Raw genomic sequence first — 10,387 nt, 5'->3', positions numbered from 1 at the left:
CTCGGGTTAAGTACTTAATTCGTTCTGGAGGTCTGTACTTAACCTGAAACTGTTCTTAACCTGAAGCACCACTTTAGCTAATGGGGTCTCCTGCTGCTGCTGCGCTGCCGGAGCCCGATTTCTGTTCTCATCCTGAAGCAAAGTTCTTAACCTGAAGCACTATTTCTGGGTTAGCAGAGTCTGTAACCTGAAGCATATGTAACCCGAGGTACCACTGTACATAAATCTGGCGCCTCATGCATCTCAGCTACGGGTTCTGAAAAGGGCCCTCTGCCTTTGAGCTCTCTTCTCTCCTACTTTCAGTGCTTGCTGGGTTCTGGGAGATGAAGGTTCTGGAATGCTTTCTAAAGACACGGTGTCCGTCAGCTGTTGCACCTCTGGTGCTTCTGCCTCCTCTCCCATTATTTCCCAGCTTCCCCCCTCATCTGCCTCTGAGCTGTGACCTCCCTCAAACCACTGTCATAAATCTATACTGTCTTCTTCTCTGGAAAAGTCAGGCTGGGAAGTCGGTCTCCACCATTCCTCCTCTGCCCAGTCCCTGACAGTCTTGTTGTCTGGGCAGCCCAGGACCTCCATGTGCACTGCCCAGGCTTGCACCCCGCGGAGGTCACTTTGGTGCTGTTTAACTTCACCCCTGGGACACGGGTGGCGCTGTGGGTTAAACCACAGAGCCTAGGACTTGCTGATCAGAAGGTCGGCGGTTCGAATCCCCGCAACGGGGTGAGCTCCCGTTGCTCAGTCCCAGCTCCTGCCAACCTAGCAGTTCAAAAGCACATCAAAGTGCAAGTAGATAAATAGGTACCGCTCCGGCGGGAAGGTAAACGGCGTTTCCGTGTGCTGCTCTGGTTCGCCAGAAACGGCTTAGTCATGCTGGCCCCATGACCCGGAAGCTGCATGCTGGCTCCCTCGGCCAATAAAGCGAGATGAGCGCTGCAACCCCAGAGTCGGTCGCGACTGGACCTAACGGACAGGGGTCCCTTTACCTTTACTTTAACTTCACCCCTGGAGGTGCACTCCATTGCCTCTCGAAACAGACAACAAATGCCCAAAAAACCGCCGTCTCCACTGACATGCATTCCAAGGAAACAAAACCCCTGGAATCTCTCATCGCTCAGAGACCATCTTGTGTGCAACAATGTACAATCTACCATAAAATAATGACAGCAACGAAATCCACAATAGTGCAATATTCACAGTAAAGAGTCTTATGCACTAAGCTGTATTAGCGGCTGGAAAAGGGCCGTGGCTTAGACATAGAGCACTTCTGTTCCATGTAAAATGTCCCAGGTTCAATTGCTGCCCCCCACCTGAACCTCTGAAGTCCCGCTGTAGATATAATTCTGAGCATGATGGATGAATGCTCTTACTATAAGGAAGTTTCCTATTTTCCTATGTTCCTATATGTCTCTCTTTCTTCTTGGGCATTTTCAGTCAATGGCTAGTATGAATTACTCATCTTTGGGCTCTTTTCATAGAATGATCGCTGAGACCATCTGACACCAGTCCTGAAAGACCTACATTGGCTCCCAGTATGTTTCAGAGCACAATTAAAAGTGTTGGTGTTGACCTTTAAAGCCCTAAACGGCCTCAGCCCTGTAGACCTGAAAGAGCATCTCCACCCCCATCGTTCAGCCCAGACACAAAGGTCCAGCGCTGAGGGCCTTCTGGCAATTCCCTCCCTGTGAGAAGTGAGGTTACAGGGAACCAGACAGAGGGCCTTTCTATAGTGGCGCCATTCCTGTGGAACACAGATGTCAAGGAAATAAACAACTATCTGACTTTTAGAAGACACCTGAAGCGGCCCTGTTTAGTGAAGTTTGTAATGTTCGGTGTTTTATTGTGTTTTTAATATCCTGTTGGGAGCCTCTCAGAGTGGCTGGGGAGACCTGGCCAGTTGAGTGGGCTATAAATAAATAAATAAATAAATAAATAAATAAATAAAATGACAGAACTGTAGATTTAGACCACGAGGGTCATCTAGTCCAACCCCCTATTGTGCCCGACGTGGGACCCGAACCCACAACCTTGAGATTAAGAGTCTCATGCTCTACCGGCTGAGCCATCCCTTTCCAGAGCGGTTTAGCCACCAATCCCTCTTCACAGGGAACTCTGGGCATGGTAGCTCTGTAACGGGAGCAAAGAGGCCCCCGAACACCTCTCAGCACCCTTAACAAACTACAACTCCCAGAATTCTTTGTGGGAGGGAGCCGTGACTGTTTCTAGCGGTGTCCTAGTGCTCTAAATGTGAGGGTGACCTGGTCCTGCAGTGGCTACGTCTCCAAATGGATATCGTGGTCAACAAAAGAGGTTTAAAGACTGTCTCAAGGCAAATCTTTAAAAATGTAGTATAAACAACAACAATTGGGAAATACTGGCCTGCGAGCGCTCCAACTGGAGAACAGCCTTTGCCAAAGGTGTTACGGGCTTTGAAGACACTCGAACTCAGGACGCAAGGGAGAAACGTGCTAAGAGGAAGGCACGCTTGGCAAACCCTCACCATGATCAACTCCTGCCTGGAAACCAATGTCCCCACTGTGGAAGGATGTGTGGATCCAGAATTGGCCTCCACAGTCACTTATGGGTTCATTGTTAAAACAGTGTTTATGGAAGACAATCTTACTGGACTACGAGTGATCACAGAAGAAGAGGAAGAGGAAGAGGAAGAGGAAGAGGAAGAGGAAGAGGAAGAATTAGAATTAGAATTAGAAGAAGAAGAAGAAGAAGAAGAAGAAGAAGAAGAAGAAGAAGAAGAAGAAACAAGACGTCTCCGAAGGTAGCTTGGACTGGGCGACATGCCTGAGGTCACCCTGTGAGCAGGGATTTGAACACAGCTCTCTCTCTCTCTAGCCCCTCTCTGGCCCACTGAACCATCTCTTTCTAATCCTGCCCCCCTACACCCTCACCTAGCCCCAAACCAGACTGTGATTTTGTTTCCAGAAAAGCCACCATGAAAACCAGGCGATGAGGGGTGGGGGTGGGGTGGGGACTGTCTGTCTGTCTGTCTGTAGGAAGAGACGGGCATCTGCCTGGGAGCCTGCCTGTTCGATCTGGGCAAGAGCAAAACCGCTGCCAGGCGTGCCAATGCCAGATGGTGTTTGCGAGCGCTGCCAGGTCCCAGCTGAACACTGCCCTCAGAGAGCCTTTGAGAAGTTGCCTCCGCCGCCAGCCCTGCCAACTGCAGTGGCATATGCTTGGCTTTGCCCCTACACCTGTTGGTGGGGAAGATTCACACTCGACTCTGGCAGCCGTGGAGGAGAGGAAGGAAATACCCAATCTGGAAGTGGGTATTTTAAAAAAAAGGAAAAGAAAACTGAGAAGAAAGCTGTTAAGCTTCCTACAACTCGAGGGAGAAAGCTGGCTTGCCAGAAGAGAGCACAGAGGACCCATCAGAGGACTGCAGCATCAAGCGACACGCAGAGGAAGAATACCGGGAATTCCTGGTACGGGATGGGGGAGGCGTTTTGGTGCACTTGTGAAATAATTAGGATTATTTATACCCCACCTTCGCCCCCAAACTGGGACTCAAGGTGACAAATTAAAACGACACAGAGAAAACTCAGAAGGCTAAAAACATAGAAAAGGTAATAGTTTAATTAAAACTCCCATAGAATTAAAACAATATATTAAAAACAGATCTATTAAAATACAGATAGTAAAAACAGCATAGTACTATTTAAAGGCTCTTTCCTTAAAAAAAGGTCTGTCCTTCTCCCAAAGCCTGTTGGATTATTATTATTATTATTATTATTATTATATTTTATTTTCCTCCGATGGGGCTAAAAACAAGAACCACTAAAAACACAGGAAAAACCCATCATTAATTAAACATTGATGGAATTAAAACTATACACCTATATACAATGTTTGATATATACGAGCAATTGCAATAAAAACAGCGCGACACCAGGAATAACACTGTCTTCAACTGTGGGCAGCAAGGAGGGAGCCAGTCTGGCTTCACTAGGGAAGGACTTCCGAAGTTGTTTGGGAGTGGCCACCACCGAGAAGGCTCTGTTCCACATCCCTACCAAGCGTCCCTGTGAGGCGGGACGGGACAGAGAGAATAGCCTTCCCCAAACATCTTAAAACCTGGGCAGGTTTGTATGGGAGAATAGGGTACTTCAGGTAGCCTGGCCCTCAACTGCATGGATCCAACCAACCTAAGACAGGTGGATTTTTTGCAGGTGCAATCTGTGACATGTTGTTCAGGCATTTATCATGTATTCGCCATGGATTTATACGGGACCATCTACTCAGCATTCTGCCTTAGTCATTTTGTGGTGCTTCTCCTGCTGTCTGTCTCTCGCTCTGTGTGTGTTTTCAGTAGATCTGCAGTCAGTTCAGATGTGGTGGCAAATTTTTGGAAGGCTTTTGACCTCAGTAATCTGGATCATTGGTCTTCCACGACATGGCAAATCCATGCAGGGCATAGTTGGAGAGCGCTCTCACTGGATGGCTTTAAGAGAGGATTGGCAAATTTGTGGAGGAAAGAGCTATCTGTGGCTACAGGGCTGTCTTAAGCATATGCTTAAGGGCCTCCTCGGTAGTGGCACCCGCCCTGTGGAACGCCCTCCCATCAGATGTCAAGGGATTAAACATCTTATTTTTCGAAGACATCTGAAGGCAGCCCTGTTTAGGGAAGTTTTTAATATTTAATGCTGTATTGTTTTTAACACTTGATTGGGTGGCTGGGGAAACTCAGCCAGATGGGCAGGGTATAAATAAAAAATTATTATTATTATTATTATTATTATTATTATTATTAGCGGTGCCGGGGTACAAATATCCACCCGTCGCCCCCCCCGGTTGCCCAGTCCCAGGTGCGCAGGAGGGTGGAGCCATCTGCCCGCCTCAGGGTCTCGCTGGCTCTGTTGCCCCCCGAAGGGCGGGGTCTTCCCCAGACTCAACTCTCAGGCACTGGCGTACGGAGGGGGGGTGGGGGGAGCACACCAGACCATGTACCATTTCGGGAAAGGGTGCCATCATGTCCGCCGCCCCTGGGACACACGCCGTGCCCTCCCGGGACACGTGCCATGCACAGCACAACCTCGGGGTGTGTGCCACACCCCTGCGGGCGACATGCCATGCCCCTGGGACGCACGCCAGCCATGCCCCCGCTTGTTCTTCACTCCAGGGGCTGCAGCATGTTGCTCCGCCACTGCTTTCAGGCCCCAGACTCTTGGCCTGGTGCCCCTGAGAGCCCAGCACCCGGGTACCCCGCATCCCTAGCACCTATGGGGAAGACGGCCCTGGGTGGCTACCGGCCACAATGGCTTTGCTCTGCTTCCACAGTCAGAGGCAGTAAAGTAGCGGTTGCTGGAAAGCACAGAAGGAGATGGGGCTCTTGTGCTCGGGTCCTGCTTGAAAGTTTCCTACAGGCATCTTTTTTTTTGCCCCTGTGCTGGGCCTGGGGGTAACCCGTGAAACGCGGTCCAGGACAGGTCCAGAATCCGGAGGTTCCACTGGGAGTCAGTCCGACAGGGCCAAGGCAGGACACGAGGCAGGAAACCAGGTAAGGACAGGTACAGGATCTAGCACACAGCAATGTTGCTCCCACAACCTGGGGCAGGGTCCAACAGCCTTTTATCTTTGTCAAGGTAACGGCCGGTCCTGATCCCCCAGCAACTCACCTCCCTGTTTCGCCAAAGGTGAGCACTACTCCTGCGAGTACTCAGGTCTCTCCTTCTCTCCACCTGCAGCTCGAGAGACGTTGGTGGGTTACTAGACCCAGAGGCCACCTCAGCCTCCCCTGACCCAACCAGTAGTGGAGCAGCTGTAAGTGATGGCCCAGCTGGAGGCAACGAGGTAATCCCCGCATCTAAAGCCAGGGCAGGCTCAGGCCCCTGACTCGGCCCAGCTGGTGCTTGTTGCAGGGGAACCTGTGCAGACTGGTGCTCTTCAGGGTCAGACCCCAGACTTGGTTCAGATGATGCCTGAGGCAAAGGATCCGGTGCAGACTGAGTCTCCTCTGGTTCTGAGTCCGAGCCCAAGTCCCAGGCCATCACAGCCCCTATGAGAACAGGATGCTAGAATAGGCGGGCTATTGATTTGATCCATCGGGATAATTCTTATATTTGTTGTTGTTTAGTTGTTTAGTCATGTCCGACTCTTCGTGACCCCATGGACCAGAGCACACCAGGCACTCCTGTCTTCCACTGCCTCCCGCAGTTTTGTCAAACTCATGTTGGTAGCTTCGAGAGCACTTGTCCCAGCATCTTGTCCTCTGTCGTCCCCTTCTCCTTGTACCCTCCATCTTTCCCAACATCAGGGTCTTTTCCAGGGAGTCTTCTCTTCTCATGAGGTGGCCAAAGTACTGGAGCCTCAGCTTCAGGATCTATCCTTCCTTCAGAATGGATAGATTTGATCTTCTTGCAGCCCATGGGACTCTCAAGAGTTTCCTCCAGCACGATAATTCAAAAGCATCAATTCTCTGGTGATCAGCCTTCTTTATGGTCTAGATCTCACTTCCATACATCACGACTGGGAATTGAAAACAATAAGAATTGAAAACAAAGGCAACAATTCTTATATACTCACAGGAATTCAAAACGGGGTGGAGGCAAAACATTGCTGCAATCCCCTATTTCTCTGAGCAGCGAGAAGTTTCAAAGGTGCACCCAATCTGCATTCCCTCTTCTTGGTCGCTGGAGACTTGCTGACATTTTGTGCTATTTCCATTTATTTGCAAACACGCAGGTGGGGGGGCAGCAGCACCCAAACACTCCACCAGGCAGCCAGAGCCTCCCATCGGATCTCTAGGGAAGGGGCAGGAGGCCCCCTAAGACGCAGAGCCCTCAGGCATTTTATTTTGGGTGTCATTCCAGGGCAACAAATGATTAGCTCTCCATTCATTGCAATTGCATTTTGACTCCCGGTGAGGAAGGGAAGCGCATGCTGGATTTTCTGCGTAAGGTGCCAAAAATAGCGCAGCTTAACTGGTTTATTATTCATTTATTTACATACTCCCTTATAATTAGCATTCCTAAGCGGTGTTGAGTACTGTGTACCTTGACGGGCGGCCAGGAGTGAGGGTGGGCACAATTTGCCATTGCACGTCAGGCAGCAAAATTTACTCGACAGTCCCTGTCCCCAAAGATGCACCCCAAGGGCACATTTACAACACATGGCTCCTCCCCCAAAGAATCCTGGGAGCTGTAGTTTGCTAAGGATGCTGGGGACTGTAGCTGTGTGAGGGGGAACCTGCACTTCCCATGATTCTTTGGGGGAAGTCACATGCTTTGAGTGCACATTGGGGTTACAGGAAATGTATGGTACAGATCTGCAGGTGGCCACGGTCAAAATGGGAAATTGGTTTTTTGTGTCCTTCTTGGGCACCTGGATTTCAACAACTTTAGCCAGGAGTGGGGTGGGAGAAAGAGGTCCTGTATCTCCCTTCCAGGTGTTACCAGAAAAATCCGAGGGCTCCCTTAGACAAAAAGTAAAGACACCAACCAGAGTAAATTGAAGCAAATCAGCAGCCTGTAGGCTTGGTCTTTATTGAAGAAAGACTGTCGCGACAGGGTGCTCCCCTCACTTGCAGGTGAGAGGAAAAGAGCCAGAAAGATGGTGTGCAAGACCTTATAAAAACTTTTGAAATTCCCACCCTGTAGGTCAAGCCCACCCCCAGAAACATCATGCATACATTACAGAAAGGAGGGGTTGAGGGAGGAGTTGTGGTGGTAACCTGAGTGTCCTGTCACCTGGCTGATTCCCTTCTCTCCCCCTCCCCACGAGTCACTTCCAGGAGACAAAGGGGAGTTGGCAGTTTCCTGCCCCCAGAGGGAAGATCTGATCATTGTCCTTTGTTTCAGTCCATGCTGAATCCACTCCCATATGCAAGTTCTTTGTGATCTTGATTGTCTTCTGTCTAGGACCATCAGGGTTGGCATAGCAACTGGGCAGGGCTCCTGTGGATGTGCTGGGATGGTGAAGGGATTATGGCTGGCCTGTATCAAACCTTCCCCATTTTGTAGTCCTTCCTTCATGGAGTAAAATAAAAGTGGAACAGTGCAAATCCGATGTATGGTTGATTTTCTATGAATTTATAACAGAAGCGTAGCGTATGTAGTGTGTGAGTGTGAGTGTGTGTGAAGTTTGTACAAACTGAATGATGGGGGGGGGGGTTTCCTGCTACACAGGTGTTTCCTACAACTCAAAGCAACTAATGTACACATTTCTATTTTTTTTAAAAAAAAACAATAACATATCAAATAATAATGGTAATAAAAAGTAAACGGAATAAGTGAAAATTCAGCAAACAGCAAAAAATAAAATAAAAATAGTTATGCCAAGAATAAGCTGAAAAAACCAGACTGGATCAACAATAACCAGAAACAGCGCACAAACAAAATTTCAGATCCCTGTGCATGTTGAAGTCTACCTTAAGTTTAGATCTTAAGCGTTTCGTCAGTTTAATTTATGGAAATGAAATAGCCCGGAAAACAAATCCATCTTATGACTAATTTCCCCTCATCATCACACCCTAATCTGCCAGCGAGAGGCAGGATGCTTTGTTTTTCTGAAAAATTAGTTCTATGTCCAGCTTAGCAACAGCTCCCTTCTGCAGTTTCCTCTCTCACCATAAGAAACACTAGAAGAGCTCTGTTGGATCAGGCTAATGGCCCATCTAGTCCACCATCCTGTTCTCACAGTGGCCAACCAGGTGCCTGTGGGAAACCAGGGAGCAGGACTTGGACACAAGTAAGGTAAAGGACGCGGGTGGCGCTGTGGTCTAAATCACTGAGCCTCTTGGGCTTGCCGATCAGAAGGTCGGCGGTTCGAATCCCCATGACGGGGTGAGCTCCTGTTGCTCAGTCCCTGCTCCTGCCAACCTAGCAGTTTGAAAGCACACCAGTGCAAGTAGATAAATAGGTACCGCTCCGGCGGGAAGGTAAACGGCACTTCCGTGCGCTGCTCTGGTTTCAGTGTTCCGTTGTGCCAGAAGTGGCTTAGTCATGCTGGCCACATGACCCAGAAAAACTGTCTGCGGACAAACGCCGGCTCCCTTGGCCAGTAAAGCGAGGTGAGTGCTGCAACCCCAGAGTCATCTGAAACTGGACTTAACTGTCAGGGGTCCTTTGGTAAAGGACCCCTGATGGTTAAGTCCAGTCAAAGGCGACTATGAGGTTGCAGCACTCATCTCTCTTTCAGGCTGAGGGACTCGCATAGCTGTCAACTTTTCCCTTTTCTTGCGAGCAATCCTATTCAGAATAAGGGAATTTCCCTTAAAAAAAGGGAAACGTTGGCAGCTATGCGAGGGAGCCGGCGTTTGTCCACAGACAGCTTTCCGGGTCATGTGGCCAGCAGGACTAAACCGCTTCTGGCACAACGGGACGCTATGATGGAAACCAGAGAGCACGGAAACGCTGTTTACCTTCCCGCCACAGTGGTACCTATTTATCTCCTTGCACTGGTGTGCTTTCGAACTGCTAGGTTGGCAGGAGCTGGGACAGAGCAACGGGAGCTCACTTCGTAGTGGGGATTCGAACCGCCGACCTTCCAATCGGCAAGCCCAAGAGGCTCAGTGGTTTCCCTCCTGTGAGATTCAGAAGTATTGGTGCCTCTGACTATGGAGGCAGAGTAGAACCATGGATGGAACCCAAGACATCTGAAGGACATAAGGATATGGGAGACTCATGTAGCAAGATCCTGTTATGGGTGGGCAGGTGTTTGTGTGTGTGTGTGTGTGTGTTTTAAAGCCCCCTTGATATGCCCAGGTGTATCCGACATAGGGCAGTTATTTATAATTCACAAGCAGAAGAGAGACCCCTTCTGGTGGGTTATGAATGAGATGCGAGGCTCTCCCGTTTTTCTGGATTCCAACAACCTAGCTTCCAGCCACAGGAAACTAAAATTAACCAGTGTCTCTCTCTCTCTCTCTCTCTCTCTCTCTCTCTCTCTCTCTCTCTCTCTCATTCAATTAATTTTAATTCACCGAGAGCAACTACTCTAGGGGGTAATTGCTTCTCTCCTTGGAAATTGCGTAAACTTCATAAGTGCACATGGCCCTCCTGTTAACACGCTTTAAAGGCAGAGTCCCTCCTTTGAACTCTAGTCCTGCCTCATTTCCATTCTTTCTTTCTTGTTAATAATAATATTTAGCATTTCTAAAGGAGCACTTTGCATCTTCAAAGCGCATTTGCAGACATTAAATAATGGAACAGCACAACCCCTTTTGGGTCGCGTGGGGGGGCAGGGGGGGCCTCACCAGCCTCCTTTTGCAGGTGCTTCTAAGGAGAGAGAGAGAGAGAGCGCAGGAGAGAGAACAAAAAGTGCATTAGAGCTGGGTTTTAATTTGTGAATTCCTGACAGGGTGCAAACCAGAATTCAGTGGCAGTGGCGAGTGGGGAAGGAATGCAGGGGAGTACAGCTCTAATACGCCCCGCCC

At 49.3% G+C, this 10,387-nt stretch overlaps 1 long non-coding RNA gene across 1 annotated transcript; it reads left to right on the top strand.

Annotated features, from left to right (window-relative positions):
* The first annotated feature begins 7,432 nt into the window (after positions 1–7,432).
* Positions 7,433–8,019, top strand: LOC128401632 (uncharacterized). The gene is made up of 2 exons (XR_008327496.1): positions 7,433–7,540; positions 7,812–8,019. It is a non-coding gene; the product is annotated as an uncharacterized LOC128401632 (long non-coding RNA).
* Positions 8,020–10,387: the final 2,368 nt, after the last annotated feature.

This window comes from Podarcis raffonei, chromosome 14 (genome assembly GCF_027172205.1).
Source record: "Podarcis raffonei isolate rPodRaf1 chromosome 14, rPodRaf1.pri, whole genome shotgun sequence".
NCBI classification, from domain to species: Eukaryota; Metazoa; Chordata; class Lepidosauria; order Squamata; family Lacertidae; genus Podarcis; species Podarcis raffonei.
The sequence above is the reverse complement of the archived record's forward strand: the minus strand, read 5'-3'. Positions and strand labels throughout refer to the sequence as shown.